The 19518-nt window shown below is 50.9% G+C and overlaps 1 protein-coding gene across 12 annotated transcripts in view; it reads right to left on the bottom strand.

Moving 5' to 3' along the window:
- The window catches only part of LOC102165318, a 381153-nt gene that overhangs the window by 266626 nt on the left and 95009 nt on the right, over window positions 1-19518 (bottom strand). The window lies entirely within an intron of this gene.

Genomic DNA, 19518 nt, shown 5'->3' with positions numbered 1-19518 from the left:
AGAAAAGAGAGACACAAGGGCTGATGAAGCCACCTGGGCAAAGAACAGCCAGGGAGGTGAGAAAACACCTGTTCTAGACCATAAGCCCCCTTCTAGTGTCATCCAGGGACCGTGACAATCACTCAATCAATTGATAACCCAATAAACGTGAGCTACGAACCAGACACTTGACATCGTGAACTAATGTGGTTCTTGCAACTACTCTATGAGGTTGACTGGAGAGTCCCGGGAGGATAAACAGCCTGCGAGGACACTATCAGGAGAGTCCCAGAGGTCCTCAAGTGGGAGATTTGGGGAACTATGAAATGGGGGCGCCTGCGGTTGTCACAACGCATGGGGGTCAACCTTGCCGAATACCTTCGTCACGTGGGGCTTTCCCTACTTCAATGCCAGCAGAGCCCCAGGTGAGAAACACTGGTTGTTTTTAGCAAAGGCAGAATCGGCTGCTGAACTGGGATAAGTCAGCCTCCAGAGGCCCTGATCTTGCTGCTTCTCCTTCCAGTGATTTGAAAAATGTTCTTTTTTTTTTTTTTTAAGGCCGCACCTGCAGCATATGGAAGTTTCCAGGCTAGGGGTCTAATCGGAACTGTTGCTGCCAGCCTACGCCAGAGCCACAGCAACGCCAGATCCAAGCCGCATCTGCAACCTACACCACAGCTCACAGCAACGCCAGATCTTTAACCCACTGAGCGAGCCTGGGATCGAACCCGCAACCTCCTGGTTCCTAGTCAGATTCGTTTCCACTGTGCCACAACGGGAACTCCTGAAAGATGTTCTGGATGCCACCTAACTGCTTCCTGGTGGAAGGACTGACCACCCTTTGGGCACCAACTGAGAGGAACCTCAGCATGGAGAGAGCAGACCTTGATGGAGAACAAAAGGGGGCATCTTTTCGACAGAGAAAAGATACTTAAGAATTAACCCCCATAGGGGACACACCTCTGAATGTAGTGCCATGAGACACTGCTTCATTTTTTTCAAAAAAGGTAGGGAGAGGCACTGCTTCAAAGGCTGCCATGTGATAGAAGAGAATTAATAGATAAAGCAGGCTGTGAGTAGCCCCCCAAATAACCAGTAACGATGACACCAGCAAAGATGTCAAAGAGCTGAGTGCTACGGGAGAGAGAAGGCTTCGTGAAGAAAGTTAAGATTTCAAAGGGGCTTCAAAAGATGGGACTGATTCTGGAGTTCTCTGGTGGCTCAGCAGGTTAAGGATCCAGAATGGTCACTGCTGTATCAAAGGTTCAATCCCTGGCTTTGGGAACTTCCACATATCACAGGCACGGAAAAAAAAAAAAAAAAAAAAAAGTGTCTGATTCCAATCAGCTGGAGAGAGAAGGACAGAAGGCATCCAGTGCACAAAGTGAGGAGCAGCCTTGGAGTTCAGGGGCACTGGAAAGACCCACCCAGATGAATCACAGATACTGCTTCAGAGCACAAAGGGGTGAGCCTTAAAAGGACAGAGGAAGGATGCCAGTGATATCCAAGGAATTCCGGTCTCTCTTGCAGGACCTAGGAATCCATCATGAGTTGTGCGTGGGAGCGAGGAAAGTGGCCATGTCAGGAGTGAACAGACTGGACAGGCATGGGTAGGGGTGAGGGGCTCTGTTAGAAGTTCTCTCCATAAACCCGGCATGAGTAAGCACCTCCATGAGGTAGGAGCAACAGAAATAGCCACCGAGCCTTGCCAATTTCCTCTCAATACCCTTTTTTGTGTTCAATTGGATAGGAGACCGTGTCGGGCACCGGACCGAAGGGAAAGGGTTGCATCTTATTTCATAGTTTAGAGTCTGATAATCGGGGAAAAAAGATAGCAGTGTGGATTCTAAAAAATATGGAGGAAGCGGAGTTTAGCCAAAAAACATTGAGACAGAAATATGGACGGACTGGAAAATGCTAGCGGGAGAGTCAGAGCTGTGGTTTAGAAACAGTCTTGTCTTTCTCGGATGCAAAATGGGACCTCTCCCATCAGCCAGCTTTAGGGAGTAGCAGCTCAACTCCCTGTGCTACTATCAGGTTGGTGACTTCCACTGAACACCACCCCCACAATCGTTTAGTCCTTTGCCCTTGAATTCGGGCCAGCCCTGTGACTTGCTTTAACCAATAGAATGTGATGCTATGATAGTTCTAAACCTAAGTCTTCAGGAGATCTGGCAGCCGAGTATGCAGTCATGCTACCCTATTGGAGGGATCATGTAGAGAGACCATAAGCAGAAAAAGAAGCCAGGAGATGATCAGGAAAAACAGAGAAAAGCCAGGTGTCCCAGTGACCCAGCTGAGCCCAGCTCCCAGCCAACTCTCTGGCTGGAGGGAAACTTCCTTAACAACTACCACCCAGACCAGCAGAATTGCCCAGCCAAGCCCAGCCCAGATTCCGGAATCCTGAACAATAAAACAGTTGCTGTTTTAAGCCACTAAGTTTGGGGTTGTTCGTTACACAGCAGTAGCTAACTGATACATCTCTATGAGCCACCATCTGTGCCAGAGTGCCCTGCTGGTCCGTACAAAACTCTGTGCACACCTATCCTCAGTGACAAGAAGTATGAACATAAACAGCAGCAAATACAGAATCACTGACACTTAGAAATAATTCTCAACCTACTGGTACCCAGGCTTAGCAAAGAGTTGGCACCTAGATAAACATCTGCAAAATGGATGCAGAGCAATCAATGTGATTTTAATAGACTCTAGCGAAACCTGTGCAAAGCTTATTTATTCCTGCAAATCTTCGCAGGAACTCATAACCTTTAACATCAGGAAATGTTCTCATCAATCTGACCATAACGCCCGAGGCTCCTGGGAGCCCACTTCCTCTTGCCCAGAATGGATGGATAAAAGAGGGACACTGTGTCTGTGTTCACCAACACGGTCCTTCCTCAGCTTCGTCTGGCTCTCCTTTCATCAAGAAAGAAAGGCATCTGACTTCGGCACATTTGATTTTTTTTTCAGCCCTTTCTCGAGAGGTGCTGTTTCGATTTAACAAGGCCCTCCCAGGGATCGTGGTAAAATGCAGATTCTGATGCAGCAGGTCTGAGGTGGGGCCTGAGAATCTGCATTTCTAGTGAGTCTCAAATGATGGGGATGCAGCTAATCCAAGGACCACACTGCATGGCTCTCTTATTTCTTAGATGAGGAGGTTGAAGGGCAGAGAAAAGGTTCTACTGCTAATTTCAGGTCCCAGACCAGACTGCACCCTCCCTGCAGAAGCATTAGGCTTACACCAGTGTGGGACATAGGGGCCAGCCTCCCTCAGCTACAGAAAACAAGTTCTAGAGCCGCCAATCCTCAGCCACCTAAGAAAAGGCTGGCAGCACTGGAATCTCACCTGCAGAGCTTATAAAATGCAGACTCCCAGGCTTTCCTGCTGGAGATTACGCAGTAGGTCTTGTTGAGGCTGTGGAAACCACAGCCTTTTTAAAAGAGCATCATGGGGAGTTCCTGTCAGGGCTCAGCGGTTAAGAAACCCGACTAGCATCCATGAGGATGCGGCTTAAATCCCTGGCCTCGCTCAGTGGGTTAAAGATCTGGTGTTGTCATGAGCTGTGGTGTAGGGCGCAGATGCGGCTCAGATCTGGCATTGCTGCAGCTGTGGCGTAGGCTGGCAGCTACAGCTCCGATTGGACTCCTAGCCTGGGAACCTCCATATGCCGCAGGTGCAGCCCTAAAAAGACAATAAGAATAAATAAATAAATAAACAAACAAACAAACGAAGAGCTTCATGGGTGATTTTCATACCCAACTGGGTTTGGAAGGTTCACCTGGACAACTTGCAGGATGGTGATCCCAACAAAGCAAGACTCAAAATTATTAGCTGCCCAATATTTAGTAAACGCGTTCCACATTCCAGGTACTAGTCTGATTTTAAATCTCTAGGAAATGATTTAAACTTCACCACAGAGAGGTGGACGGAGCGGGATGGATGGGTAGTTTGGGGTTGGTCGGTGCAAACTGTTGTATTTAGAATCGTTAAGCAATGAGGTCCTGCTGTACAGCACGGAGAATTCTATCCAATTTAATTCCATGATGAAAGATATTATGAGAAAAGAATATATATGGAGTTCCCGTCGTGGCTCAGAGGTTAACAAATCTGACTAGGAACCATGAGGTTTCGGGTCCGATCCCTGGCCTTGTCCGTGGGTTAAGGATCCAGCGTTGCCGTGAGCTGTGGTGTAGGTCGTAGACGCAGCTTGGATCCCGTGTTGCTGTAGCTCTGGTGTAGGCTGCAGCTACAGCTCCAATTGGACCCCTAGCTTGGCCGATTAGACCCTTAGCCTGGAACCTCCACATGCCGCGAGAGCGGCCCTAGAAAAGGCAAAAAGATGAAAAACAAAACAAAACAAAAAAGAATATATATACGATGGGGTCACTATGCCGTACAGCAGACATTGACACAACACTGTAAATCAGCTAGAATAAATGAATACATCTGTAAAAATAAACGTCACTACCATCCTACCTGGCAAGGACCGTCACTCTTCCCATTTTACAGAGGACACAACGGAGGCACAGAGCAGCTGAATCACATAGCCAGAGTCACATCCCTAGTAAGTGGCTGAGCCAGGATCAGAATCCAGGTATTTAGCCTGAATCCACATTGTAACCACTGTGCTCCAGGCCCCTCGGCTACAATAAAGGTAAGCTCCTTGCAAGACCCCTGGGAAAACTGACCCCCAGAGGAGGGTTTCTCCAAGCAGAAGCCACACAGCGCTAGTTCTAAGGAATTTCAATATGTGTCCCTCGAGGGGGGGGGGGAATGACAGATGATCTAAGTCGAATTTGGGACACACTGGGTTAAAGCAAATTAATCAGATGTCCTCCCACAGAACTTCTCCAAGGCTTCCCCTGCAAATATAAGCATACAGATTTCCAAGGCGGGAAGTGAGGGTGGGATATGCATTTTGCAACATTCTCCAAAGAATCCTTTGGACCAAGGGTGGGAGGACAGAGACAAGAGCATCTCGTGGTGCAACGAAGATGCCAGAAAGCTCCCTTTGGGAACCATGGGCCCAGAGCAGTGTTGCTCAACCTTTAAGATACACACGAACCACCTGGGGGTCTTGCTAAGACGTGGGTTCCCATTCCGCAGATCTGGGTGGGGCCCAAGAGTCTGCATTTCTAGCTCCCAAATGATGCTGACGCTGCGTCACTCTTGGCATGGCGAAGCCCTGGAACGCAGCGCTGGCCAGCGCGGCTCTATTCTACCTCCCCAGACAAGCTGTATTCCAGCTCAGCATCCCCAAGAGAACAGCTCTTCTCCAGATTTCCAGGGGCTCCGGCCACTAGCTTACCTCCCCAAACCTGGAACTGGGCCACACACTGCGAGTTTCATCACAGGCCCGCCCTTGAGGACTCCAGACCCTTCTAGAACAGCATCTCCCCCAGGGTCTGTAACCCGGCCCCCCTCTCTTTCTTTTTCAGCCCCTGCGCCCCCACCCTGGCCCCCAAAAGCCTCGTTCTGAAGGTGATGTCCACCCAGCAGGCAGCCTCACCCCAAGGTTGCTGGGGCCCATGGGCAGGGAGGGCGGAGGGGGTGAACGGAGGATAAGCAGAGAGCGAGGAGGCCCCGTGAGGTCTTGTGACCGACGGGGCCTCCTGGTGCCGCCGAGGTGGCAGTGCCAGCGTGCGGTGCTGAAATCCTTGGCCGGGCTCCGGAGCAAACACCCAATCTAAACAGGCCCTGGTGTGTCTCCGAACAGACTGTGTAAATAACGGGGGGAGGGAAAAAAAAAAAAAAAAAAAAGAACCAACTGGCCACAGATCCCGCTTTCAAACACGTTGAAACAAAATAATCCCTCTCTCTTGCTCACTCCCTCCCCACTCGCTCTTTTTTTTTTAATTTCCACTGGAGCCTCGGCCTCAGTGGAGCCTGGCCGGCGGCCTGTTAGAGCCTGCAGCCTACCTGTCTTGCCTAGGAATGAAGCCTGCAGGAGTTACCTGATATGCCCGCGCTGCAGGCCCGGGAACGGCAGCCACCGCCTTCCTTCTGAGGCCGAGAAACAGAGAAAAAGCTGTTCTCGGAGCTGCACTGACAGGGGACCCTGGGGTGTGGGGGGCGAAGGGGACAGAGGGAGCAAGATGCAGGCCATGGGGGACGCTGCCCAACGTTGTCCAAGGAACCTGGCTTTCCCAGGGAGGCCCAGGGCCCTGGCCCCTCAGAATCACATCCTGCATCCAAGTCGCAAAGCCGGGATGCAGGAGGTTGATGCCACAGGACAGAGCCGCGAGGAGGACGCAGCTCGGAAATGAACTTGTCCTGGGCAACCTCTTTCCAGGGGTGTCTGAACTCGGAGCGTGTGTACGGACAAGGGGGGCAACTTTCTTGTGGTTTGCGGCTGGGTCTGTACTGGGTTTTGAACTTTCTAAGGGTGGGGTGGGGCGGGGGTGGGGGGGACATGAGTCACTGGCAGACGAGAAGCCATCCCCCCCTCTCTCTGCAAGTTGAAACAATTGAGTTGTCTTTCTTGCCAATGTCTCTTACTCAATCTTGGATCCAAAGGGGGTGGTGGAGAAGGAGGCCGGGAGGGGGGACCCGGACGGTGCTCGGCCTCCACCATCAGGCCCGGCTGTTAGAACGGTCCTGGGGACCCAGGACCCAGAGGAGAGGCCAGCACCGGCTTGGCGAGGCAGACGAAGAAACAGTGAAGGGTGACCTGCGGGGGGCAGCGCCCTCAGAGGTGACCCAAAGGGAATGGAAGGCAAGGTCCCAGCTGCGGGGAGTTTTCTGATTCGCTTCCACGCGCCGTCTCCCTCCTCAATCGTCTTCTTAGAAGCAGGATTGCCCGTCCCCTGCAGGCATCGCACGTTGCTTATTTACAATCACTGTTACGAAGAAGAGGCCAGACGCAGCGGGGTGAGCCCCGATAGCCCGCGGCTGGGCAGGAAGAAAAGTCTGAGTCCCAAGTCCAAGAATATCATCAAATCCTTATGAAGCATCCGTTGTTGTAATTTTCAAACGCTGGTTTGAAGAGCCTGTCTGAGATTATCCAGGGCTGTGGGCAGAGCCAACGCCACACCCACTGTGGGCTTTATGCTTCCTTTTCAAAAGTGGTTTTCTTCTTTAAAAAAAAAAAAAAAAAAAGCTCTTACACGTTAGTCTCCATTGAACACGGAGCATCCGTTCGATCTGCAGACATAGACCAGCACTGTCTATTGCAGGGAGAGGCCAGAAAAATCCGATGAGATGATGACCCTGGCTTTGAAGGAATTTATACCTCGGCTGGGGGAGATCCAATTTACCCACCAGAGTTCAAAGGCTTCGGTCTCTTCAGATCGTGTGCCCCTGTAAACATAACACATCCACAAGCTCCCCCTCCTCGAGGGGGCATTCTGTACCTGGCATCATGCCCAGGACCTTCAAGGCAGAGGTTCTCCTCCCCACAACCACCTCGGAGGTGGACACGATTTCACTCCCATTACACAAAGGGGCACAGGGAGCTTCCGGGATCAGCCACAGCTGGGCCATGCAGGTGACAGGTGACACTGCGCCTCCTGCCCTTGGGTCTCTTCCAGTATTTACCACTTTCATCCTGGAAGTCCAGCTGCTTCTATTCACCTTCTTTCCCAAATGGACAGAGCACCCCAAGGCAGGCACCAGGTCGTTGCCTGCAAACTGCCCTCAGCCTTCGGCTTAGCACCGTGGCATAAGTAGGCCCTTCTTAGACAATGCTTATGGAGACCCTTAGATGATGCTTATTGAATGTGTGAATTAAAAAACCTTACAAGGGAGTTCCCGTCGTGGTGTAGTGGTTAATGAATCCGACCAGGAACCATGAGGTTGCAGGTTTGATCCCTGGCCCTGCTCAGTGGGTTAAGGATCCGGCGTTGCCATGAGCTGTGGTGTAGGTTGCAGACGCGGCTCGGATCCCTCGCTGCTGTGGCTCTGGTGTAGGCCAGTGGCTACAGCTCTGATTAGACCCCTAGCCTGGGAACCTCCATATGCTGCGGGAGTGGCCATAGAAAAGGCAAAAAGACCAAACAAACAAACAAAAAAACCTTACTAGAGGAAAAGACAACTCTACCCTTTCTTCAGATACTTTCTGAGTTTCTATTATGTGTCTCTCATTCTGCTGGACGTGGGCACCCAGCTGAGCCGTAGAGCCCAGGTCTCAGGGACTTGGTCTGGTGATGAGAAGGTCCTAGAGTCATAGGAATGAGCTGTGCTTACCCAAATTCCCAAGGAGCCCCCTGTGCTCCCTGTACCAGGAATCGGATGGAGACACAGTCCTTGCCCCGGAGGTGGTTCTCATTAAGGAGGGAAAACGGGTCCACAAGAGCAGGATTGGAAAACAGAATCAGAAAGCTCTGATTTTCTAGGAGAAAAGAAGCTTCCTGAGGCCCCCAGAGGTCACCCCAGAGGTCAGCTGGCTCAGGCAGGCATCCTTCCATGAGCATCCTTCCTCCTGCCCTTGCATCCTACACTGTATCGAAGCAGAGGCAACACACACAACAAGAAGTGACACGTGTCACCACCACACACCCACCAGCATGACCAAACTGGTAAGAAGTGACAGCACCAAGTGCTAAGCTGGAGCAACTGGAATGCTCCGACACTGCTGGCGAGAGCCTGAAAGGAGGCAGGCACTCTGGGGCAAGGTCTGGTGGCTTCTTACAAAAGGAAACAGATACCTACTCTGTGACCCGGCAATTCCACTCTTAGTTATTTACCCAAGAGAAATGAAAATGTGTGTCCACAGGACGTTTTGTTCAGGAATGTTCAAGGCACCTTCATTCCAAACAGCCAAACACTGGAAAGAAGGCAGGTACCCATCAAGGGCAAAATGGATAAACAAACTGAACAGTCAGCTGATGGAGCAGCGTTCAGCAGCAAAGAGGCACAAACACCGACACAGGAAACAACGTGGATGAATCCCAAAGATATCGTGGTGAGTAGGAGGTACATGACGCAAGACACACCGCCTGACTCCGCTTATGTGATGTCCCCCTGCGAGTGGCAAAACTAGTCAGTAAAAAGAACCAGAGTTGTTGCTACTGGGAGCATACGGGATGGGATGGCAGAGGCCACGGAGAACGTGCTGGGGTGCTGGTCTGTATCTACGCGCGACCTCAGAGCCGTGCAGCACAGTGCTTGCAACTTTTACCTTAAAACAAAACCCCCCAAACCCTGCTGCCACATATCGAATTCTAGGTAATGATTACACACGCTGTAGTATTGGGAAGGAAGCATCCTTGTGCATGGAACTTCCTTTCAACAGGTCAAAAAAACGGGACAGAAAGACGTCTGGAAATGAGGCTGGACGTGTGATGAAGCCAGTCCCACAAAAGTCAATGATAGACGGACCCAGTGGGAATATGGAAGCTTGGTGTAAAATTCTCCCCATGTTTACGCATCCTGGAAACTTCCCACAGTAAAACTGCGGGGAGGGGGCGGGGGCCTTCCCAACAGCTGTATGTGAAAAGAACACTGATGTGGTGGGTTTTCCAGGGTGTATGGATTTAGGAGGCTGGGAGCGCTGAAAGGAAGGCGGTGCGGGTGCTGGGTTTAAAGCACCCAACGCAGAGATTCACGTGGGGCCTGGGTGAAGACCAAAGTCCGAGCAGCCTGGGTCTGCAGTCAGTCACTCCGCCCAAGATGCAATTTCCTGGTCCCCGGATCCAGCGCCTCTTGGACTTGAACTACCTCTCACTAAATAGCATTTTGGTGAGTTAAGTGTAAATGAATCAGAAACAAACGGATTAAGTTTCTGGGCGCACAGAGAAAGAAGATGGAAGGGGAGGAAAGGAAAGGGCAGGGCTGTCCCTGGACCCGGAAGGGGTCTCTGTTTCCAGCTGTGCACAAAACAGAAAAATACTCGACTGACTCACTGACCTTCCGTCCCCTACATCAAGGACTTCTGTGGCCCCCGCTGTTTAATATTCCAATGACTTTGAAAACTATTTCTCCTCCTCCTGGAAAGCAGAAGGGAGAGGAAATGCTTTGAAGCCCTCCTTGTTATTTAATTTTTTTTTCCAGAGGTAAAGTAGTATATTTTTATCCAGTGTTGAATAAACATTTTCTTTTAACGGTATGTTCAAAGCCTCTGAGCCTCTGATGTTGGTTCGGGATGTTTTTTTGTTTTGTGTTCTGGAGGATCGAGGAAAGATGGGGCCTCTTCTTGCCAAATGTTCGGGAATCACAGAACATTAAACCCAGGACGCCTAAGAGGCCCATATGCTATTATGGAGAGAGAGAGAGAGGAAGAGAGAGAGAGGCTCGGACAGGCTCTAGCGACCTTTCTAGAGAGGTCAGCAGTGGCCCGTCTGGGACCAGAAGGCAGGTGGCATGGTTTCCTGGGGCTTGTGAGGGACATTCCAGTCTCTGCAGGGAAACATCAGGGTCCAGCTCTGAGCTGACGAGCCTGGGGTCCCCCTTCCTGGAGAGGCGCATTCACAGAAACATCTTTAATCATTCCCCACCAGGAGTGACTACCGTGGCCATCTCCCCAAGGACGCGCGGAAACCTCTCAAGTTCTTAGAGGTAAGGTGGGGTGAGGACATTCAAAGTCAATGCACCTTTATGAGTGAATCTGGCCCGAGAGGGAGAGAAAATACAAAAAAAAAAATCACACCCAGAAGGATTTTCTTCCAACAGGCTTAATTTAGACACAACATATACAAACGCAACCCGCAAAGATTATTTGGGCGCAGGGCATGGGGATGGTGGGAAAGAAGTGGAAACAGCATCATCTCGATTCTCAAATACTCCATGTTTGAGGAACAGCCCATAAAGTCTCAGCAAGTGAATTAACACATAAGTATAACTCACACTCTCCTCTATCGCAGATGCAGTGAGGCTTCGGGTAAAGGTTTTCAGGGAAGATGCATTCAGACAACAAACATCAGACTCTCTAGGGACAGAGACCGCTGGGGCATCCGCCGTTAGCTGTACAGTGGTACTTTCATTCGCTCTTACAAATGGCCTTAGGGGATCAGGGTCACTGCCCATTTTACAGATTTTTTTTTTTTTTTTTTTTTTTAATGATCCACAAAGTCAGTAACTGGCCAAGACCACACAGCTGGTAAGTGATGGATTCAAGCACAGTCTCTCCAAGGTCTAAGCCCTTTACTCACAGACTCTCTTGCCCGCCTGGCTATACCCAGAAGGAAGAACTCAAACCCTAAAAAGCATCTCTATGAAATCTACAGAGAGACAGGCTACTGGATCAGAACCATGACAACACCAGATTCACATGTGTACGCTACTTTCTTTCACCAGAGGGAATGGGCTTTATTGGTTTTTTTATTTTGTTTTGTTTTTAACCTAAAATGACTCCCATTGTAAACTAGAAAATTAAGATCACCTATAATCACAGCACTTGGAGGTAATCTGATAATCTCTCGTTAAAAATCCTTCCAAAAATTTTAAGTGTTCTCATATGCTTTTTTTTAACCTTTTATTTTGGAATAATTTTAGATAAACAGAAAAGTTGCAAAGGTCGTACAGAGTTCCTGTACATCCTTCAGCCACGAAGGATAAAACACATGGACATTTTCCAACAAAGCCAAGAAAGTAACATGGGTACTTCCTATGGAGTACCGATTTTACTTGGATCACCCCAGTTTTTCTACGCATGTCTTTTTTCCTTTCCAGGATCCAGTCTGGGGTACCCCATAGCAGTGGCCTCGTACAGTTTTTAAACAGTTTTTGTTTGTTTGTTTTCAGGGCCACGCCTGCCGCATCTGCAGTTCCCAGTCTAGGGGTCGAATCAGAGCTGCAGCCACAGCCACAGCAACACTGGATCCGAGCTGCATCTGCGACCTATAGCGCAGCTTGTGGCAACGCCAGGTCTTTAACCCACTGAGCAAGGCCAGGGATAGAACCTGCATCCTCCCGGAGACTCTGTCAAGTTCTTTACCCACCAAGCCACAATAGGAACTCCCAAACAGACTACTTTTACTCAACAATACATCATGAACGTATTTCTAGTTCAACATAGGGACACCTCCACCATCATTTTCAGCAGCGCCCTAGCATTGCGTTTTATGAATGGGTGACACCCTCCTTCGGAAGGGCATTTCCGTAACAGTAGGATGAGCAAACCTCCATGCTATGCAGACGTGTCTGAGGTGCGCCAGGATAAGCTCCCGAGAAGTGCAAGGAGAGTGTGTCAAGAGGATGCCCTTCCATGCTTTTCATTCCACACGCTCCTGAAATCCTGAACCCACGTGCCCCCGCAGATCAATAACTTTAACCTAGATTCATTTTGGACCATAAACGACTTATCAGACACACCAACTCCTCCATACTCTAGAGAGACGGCTATGGAAAGGGAGAGGGTTCATGGGCTTCAAGACCATCATGCACTGCCCCCCAGCGCCCCCCCCAACCAGAACACAATCCACTGTAAAGAGCCACCTGAAATTACACCTTCATTCTGATTAGGAGTCTGATTAAGGTCAAGCTGGTCCCACACTTTGGGCCTGACCGACAACGAGATGTCCCTGTCTTTGGCATTTCGATGGTGGAATTACCTCTGGGGTACAGGGCCACCCCCACTGCCCCACCCTGAGTTTAATTTCCTTCCCATCTCTCCGCAATGTCTACCGAAACTCCCCGAAGGAAAAGCTCCGAGCAGGCTTGTGTGGTAATGCGTGCAGCAGGAATGACAAAAGCATCTGAGAATCAGCAAAGGTACATGTCTTTTTTTTTTTTTCCTGGTGGTGAAAGGAATAGAGGGAGGGGTAATGATTAGAAAACTGCTTGCCTATCTAAAAACAGCTCAGAGCGAGCTGGAACCAGGACCTGCCCAGCATGCTAGCTATCGCCGTGGTCTCTCCTTCAAAAGAAGCCCATGTTGCAGGTGGAGGCTCTATTCTCCAACGCAAAATACTGTGACCCCATGCACGGGACTGCAAAATACTATATATTTGATTTTTGACTTTTGATTTTTTTTGGCCGCGCGCATATGGAAGATCCCAGGCCAGGGACTGAATCTGCGTCATAGCAGAGACCAGAGCTGCTGTGGTGACCACACTGGATCCTTAACTCGATGCACCACCAGAGAACTCCTATGCTATATATTTGAGATGATTAAACGGGGACCGGCCGGGGGTGGGGAGGAGGGAATTAAGCGGGGAAGGAGGCAGGGAAGGATTAGAGACATGGAGACCTACCCCATGCTGGGGAATTCTGAAGTGCCATCCTGGCTTGCAAAAAAGAAAAGCAAAGCAAAAGAAAAAACAAGCTCCTGATCAGAGGGAACGCTCTTCCATGCCAAACTCAGCTGGAATTAATACACAATACAACCTCTAAGATGGGGAAACGCTGCTCAGAAATAAGAGCCTCTTCTCTAAAGGCAACTGATGAAAACCAACAGGAAGTCGAGAATATTCTGGGAAGAGAAAGGGCTGCCTTCATCCCAATGTTTGCAACCTTGTCACTCTGGTCAGGGCCACACTTTCAGGTCAGGAGGGCCCGAGTCTCCGAGGCTAAGGATGCCAGGTCCATTTTCCCCAGAAGAACAATGCCCGTGACCTTGGGCCGATGACCTCCCCGGGGCCTCTGTGGTCTGCTTGAGTGGTCGGGAGAACCCATTTGACTTTTGAATTCCACCCAGAAACCACAGGAGGTTCTGCCCAGGGAACAGAACAATTGAATTGATTACAGGGATGGAGGACCCCCCAAAGGACTTTCCTGTCCCCTCCTTCCCGGGTGGGCTCCGGACCACTAGGGAGGAGCCTTCAGCTGAGGGACAGCAGGGAGACTCTGCTTAGGAGGGAGGAAGAAAAAAACAGGCTTGAAAACAGAGGAGACACTTTCTCCTGTTAGCTGAGAAAGTACTGTCGTGACTCAAGAGGAAGGAGCTTCTGCAGAGAAACGGAACTTTAAAAGCAAGGCGCCCTGGTTCCAGCGCGCGTCTTCCTGGGTGAAGCAGCCCATTTCTGCTAGTGGAGTCTTTCTTCTTAAATTTTTTTATTATGGTTGATTTATAATGTTCTGTCAATTTCTGCTGTACAGCAAAGTGACCCAGTTATATATACATATATATATATATATACATTCTTTTTTTCATATTATTCTCTATCGCATTCCATCACAAGTGATTAGATATAGTTTCCTGTGCTATGTCTTGTTTGTTTGCCTCCTTTTTTTTTTTTTTCGAATGGAGCATTTTAGGCCAAACTGGGGATCTCTTGACATTTAGGTGATTCAACCTGTCAATCTCAAATTCAGATTCAAGCCACTACAAAAATCAGACCTTCAGATTCTAATCACGGGACTGTATCTGTGTGTGCTGGGTCATGAAGCAGAAGTTGCAGGAGGTGACTCCACTTCCATGAGGTTTTCCCAAAGTCCCCAGCTATACGCACGACTCCCTTGGTTGTGCTTGTTTCCTCCGAATTGTGAAGCTTACACGAGCTCTGGAAGCACAAACGCACCAGAGGGAGGAACCAGGGACAGACCTTTGGGCTGCAAATACAACCTGCTGTTGCAATCAAATAAAACTCGCGGCAAATTAAGCCTGACATTTAGGAATAACCACATTGTTATTGCCCTACACAGAACTCCAGCAGCAAAGACAGACCTCTCACAGAGGTGACTCAAACGGGGGCCCAAGGGAACTGGGGAAAGCAGAGACCTTCCTGCAAGTCCCTCTAGAGGCTGGGTTGCAGAGGCAGGCATTAGCCGGGACACAAACTCAGGCAGCCTGGACCCAGAATGCCATCTTGGGGCCGTGACACAGGATAAACAAAACCACGTGACTCCTCCTCGCAGGGGTTTTGAGTCCAGCCAAGGCAGGGTGGATGCTGCAGACCTCAGCGTGGGCCTGGAAGCACCTGCTGAAAAGAAGCAGGCTGAGGACCTCGGATGTCCCCTCCCCCCCAGTGTCACCAAGGTCAGAGAACCCAGGAGGTGTAATTCAAGAACAGCTGAGCCCCTTCTGTAAAGACCCGCCATTCCTTGCAGCCTTCAAGTATCTGTAATCCCTCCTATTATGTATTTACTTGCATGGAAAGCAAATGTTAAAACTCTAAAGGTTTCTTGTCCCTTAGAACTTGGTTGGTGGTTTATCCAGTGGACTTTCCTAGTTGGTCCCTACCCCCTCCAACCTCCCGTGAGAGGAGTGGGTTAACTCCTGGGTCCCTCCTTCTGGCTGTCCTCACTGTGCCTGCCTAGAGGTGGGCAGCAAGAAGGGGGGAAGAGAAACCATGGCATCTCTGGACCAGCCACCCAAGCCTTCAGGCTGCAGCAAACAGATGGTGCGGGCTGGCCAGGAGCTGTACAGGGCACCACCGTGCTCTGTGCCAATCTCTCGGGAGGCGGCTGAACTTGGCCACCCATGTTCAGAGGGCCTTACTCCACATCCACCCAACGGAGGCAGGAGGCTGGGGTCCACCAGATGGCAGAAAGGTTGACTGCGGGAGCTGCAGGATCATCTGTTCAGTCGCACATGAAAACAGTGAAAGACCTGCTCTGTGCCAGTTCTGGAGACACAGTGTGGAAGAAAACCAGCCATCTCCCCACCCCAGTGGACGGGACTGATGTTAGCAGACACAAACTGGGAAGAGCCCTGGCAGGGTTGAGGACCCAGGTGGAGCAGCCTAGCTGGCAAATGAACTTGACCTACAAAGGTAAAGAGAGAACCTGAAGAAGAAGCTGTTGATCTGCTCTTGACTTGGGGTGAGTTAATCCTTCTAAGCCTCACTTTGCTCGTCTGTAAAATGGGCCCATCTCCGTGCAGCCACCGGGAGGCTGGAACGTGAAACTGCACTGAAGAAGGACTTGGCTGAAGGACAGGTCTCGATAAATGTTAACCTGCGGCATCAGGAGACCCACTTCAGATACAGGGCTCGGGCTTAAGCTCACAGAGACCCACACGCCTCTCCTCCCCAGCACACAGGCCTGGGCTTTTCTGCCCCTTTGCGCTCCCTGATCTAGCCCGATTCCCGGGGAAACCTCTAAGCCCTCTTTCAGTCCTGGGTCTCTTTAAGCAGTGGCTGCCAGCGCTGTAGGGGATTCGTGGTGACTCAGCCCTGGCCCCAGAAAAGCTGGAGGCACAATCGCTCAGCCAGGATGTGGCTGTGAGCCCGCGAGCTGCTGGGAGGAGAGAAAGCTGTTCTCTCGGGCCTTCTCAAGCTCCCTCCCTCTGCTTGGCGTCCCAGCCACCATCCTGGAGGAGGCCACTGCGAGGCTGGCTGCATTCTCTCCAGGACCTGAAAGGCCTGCCTGGATCCCAGGAGGGAAATCAGGCAGCTGGCAGAGAAAGCAGAGAGGGTCCCTGTCTTCTCCCTCTCGCTTAAGGCGGCTAAATCTGGCTGTAGAGGGTTCGGCTCTTTCCCTCCCCACTAAGAACGCAGGAGCAGAGGGGGCACCAGCAAAGCGAGGGCCAACCCGGTGGCCCCACAAAGTCTGGGAGCCCCACTTAGATCCTAACTGGCCCACTTCCACCCGTCTCCAAGCAACGTGACACGAAATCCACTGGAACGCCATCTCCAAGCCAGGGAGCTGGAAGGCGCTGGGCCACTCTTGCTCACACCCCCGCACTTGTGGGGGTGGGAGCAGGAATCGGGGGGTAGGAGATACAGGCTCTGCCCAGAGCCCACAGCCCCGAGAAACTCCTTGCACAGCTGAAGAAGAAAAAGAGATTCAGTCTCTTGCAGGTTAAAGACAAGGTCACCAGGAGAGGGGCTGAGGTGGGGCAGCTCGCTCAAGGGTGTCCCACGTGCTCCCTGCCCCCGTTCGTGGATCCCGGGTGTACATGGTTTAGGGTCTTCCAGGTACATGCTCGTGGGCAGGGCCAGCCTCGGGGAGTTAGGACAGGCCTGTCTGAACCTTCCTGCTGACACACAATCTACCTCCTCTAGCTCCAACCTCTGCTTCGTATCTTCCTTAAGACATTTGGGCAAAGACCTAGCAATTGTTACTCAATCCCCATAAAAGAAAAAAGAAAAAAGAAAAAAAAAAACCTTCACCTGTTTTTCTCTCTCACTTTCTAATTACACCTGAAACAATTTCATCTCAAGGGTTATGGACATGAAGGATGCCTCCCCAGGTACTTAAACCTGCAGGTCTACACAGAGTTGCTAAGCTCCAAAGTGGATACTTGGGGATGTTTTAGGAAGGGAGCCTTAGGTTAAAAATGAAAATCCACAGAACACACAAAAAAAGAGGGTGTCAAGGGAGTTCCCTTGTGGCTCAGCAGGTTAAGGATCTGGTGTTGTCACTGCTGTGGCATGGGTTCCATCCCTGTTCTAGGAACTTCCAGACGCCACGGGTATGGCCAAAAAAAACGGGGGTGTCAACCAGAACTGAAGAAACCTGACCTTTTGGAAAAAATCTAAAGATTCATCCTTCCTAAAGAAAAAATACACACATATACAACATTAGAGAGAAAAAAAGAAGGAAATTAGTATCTTTTTGCTTGACCAAAGTGGCATACAGAACCACACAGCCTGCTCCCTGTGCTCACATAGTAGGTCTTCAATAAACCTCGCAGAATCACACCCCAACTGTGTCCCGCTGCAAATAAAATGAAGCCACGTGCCCTCAGCCCCTTCGACCTGAGCCCCTGGGATGCATGTTAACTTTCACACTTTCCAGACCCCACGTGTGTCACAAGAGATTAATGAGGCCTTGTCACCCATGCCCCAAGGCTTGGCCTGCTGGCATGGAAACAGGAATAAGTGGGGAATGGCCTCTGAACGGAGAAAATCCCAACATGGTGGCAAAAGAGGGGGAAAAAGCAGACATGGGGACATTTCTTTTGTGACTGACTCGGACAGAAGCAAGGTTTTCTCTCTGTCACAGGCCGAACCGTGATCTGGGTTTGGAACATGTCAGAATCCTAAAAACCAGCAAATGTATCTAATTAAATGATCCACTAAAGCCCTGGGGACTTTCTAGAAGTAGCCAGAACTCTAGAATTGGCAAGAGTTGGTGGGGGGGGCGGGGGGGGGAAATGCACTGATTTCTTTATCCTCGATTTTATTAACAATAACCAGCTGCTGCCCACATCCTAAACATCAGGCAGAGCGCTTACGGTCATGAGGGCATCCGGTCATCACACAGTCATCACAGCCCTGACGGACAGGCACTGTCATCCCATTTCACAGGTGGAGAAACTGAGGGTACACAGCTAGGTGATGGCAGCGAGACGACTCAAACGCCCAGCTGACTCGATAAAACCCGCATCCTGATACTGTTTCACAAACCCTCTGGTTCAAAATGAGGGCTCTTCTACACGGCGTGCAGAGCCTAGGTGTCCAGAAAGGAAGCGGTTCCAGGACGGGTCAGATTTCTGATCCAGAGGATCTGGATCACGAGGGTGGAGGGCTCCCTCCCCACGCAGCCGTCCCCAGGCCCGCTGACTTCCAGACCCTGAAGCCCACATGCCTCTGTTCAGTCTGGCAGAGAGGGGGGGTCTGGTGGCTTACATGGAAGTCAAAACGCCCTTCCCCAGGAGGCAGTGGAAAGTCTCAGGGAGCAGCAGGCCACCGATGGAGAGCCCAGAGGCTCACCTGCCAGCAGCAGCCACCTCAGAGGTCCCCAACTATCCCAGGGCCCCCTGGAGGAGTCCCCACCCTGAGCAGAAAATCCTGAGCAGAAGGCAAAAATGAATCTCTGGAAACTTGAAGACATGATTGCAAGAGGCCAGACGCCAAAAGCCACAGAGTGTGTGACTCTGCTTAACATGATGTCCAGAATTGGCAAATCCACAGAGATAGAAAGTAGGCTTGTGGTTGCCAGGGGCTGAGGACAGGGAGGAGGAATGGGGAGTGACTACCTAATGGCTATGGGGCTTCCTTCTGGGTTAGTTCTGGATGGAGTTCCCTGGTGGCCTGGCGGTTAAGGATCAGTGTTGTGACTGCTATGGCGCAGGTTCCATACCTGGCCCAGGAACTTCTGCATGCCTCGGGAACAGTCAGAAAAAAAAGTTCTGGGAGACCCCGTCGTGGCTCAGCAGTTAACGAACCTGACTAGAATCCATGAGGATGTGGGTTCAATCCCTGGCCTCACGCAGTGGGTTAAGGATCCAGCGCTGCTGTGAGCTGTGGTGTAGGTCGCAGACGCAGCTCAGATCCCACATTGCTGTGGCTGTGGTGTAGGCCGGCAGCTGCAGCTCTGATTCAACCCCTAACCTGGGAACTTCCATATGCCATGGGTGGCACCCTAAAAAGACCATAAAGAAAGTTCTGGAACTGGACAGTGGTGAAGGTTCCCCAACGCCATGAATGAATTCAATGTCCCTGATCCAGGGCTAAATTTTCTAAAAGCATTTTTGCCCTATTGGAGGTGGGGTGGGGTGGGGAGTGACTCTCTAAAGAACCCTTGAACTTATCCTATCAAGCGGTGTGAGATCCAACCGTGGAGCCAGGTCTTGGCCGCTCTGAGGCTTAGAACTGGACGTTCCTCTGAGACCCTCCCATTTACAAGCTCTGTGTTTAGAGAGAGGGTGGGGTGGGCACAGAGGGAAGGAAGAAGCCCAGCTGGCAGCCAGGCAGCCCGCGCCAGAGGGCGCGCCGGCTCCGCAGCAGCCCGGGGAGCACCCCCCCCAACACCCCCGCCCGGGGTCCGGCAGC

The sequence above is a fragment of the Sus scrofa genome, chromosome 12 (genome assembly GCF_000003025.6).
Source record: "Sus scrofa isolate TJ Tabasco breed Duroc chromosome 12, Sscrofa11.1, whole genome shotgun sequence".
NCBI classification, from domain to species: domain Eukaryota; kingdom Metazoa; phylum Chordata; class Mammalia; order Artiodactyla; family Suidae; genus Sus; species Sus scrofa.
This window is presented reverse-complemented; position numbering and strand designations above follow the sequence as displayed.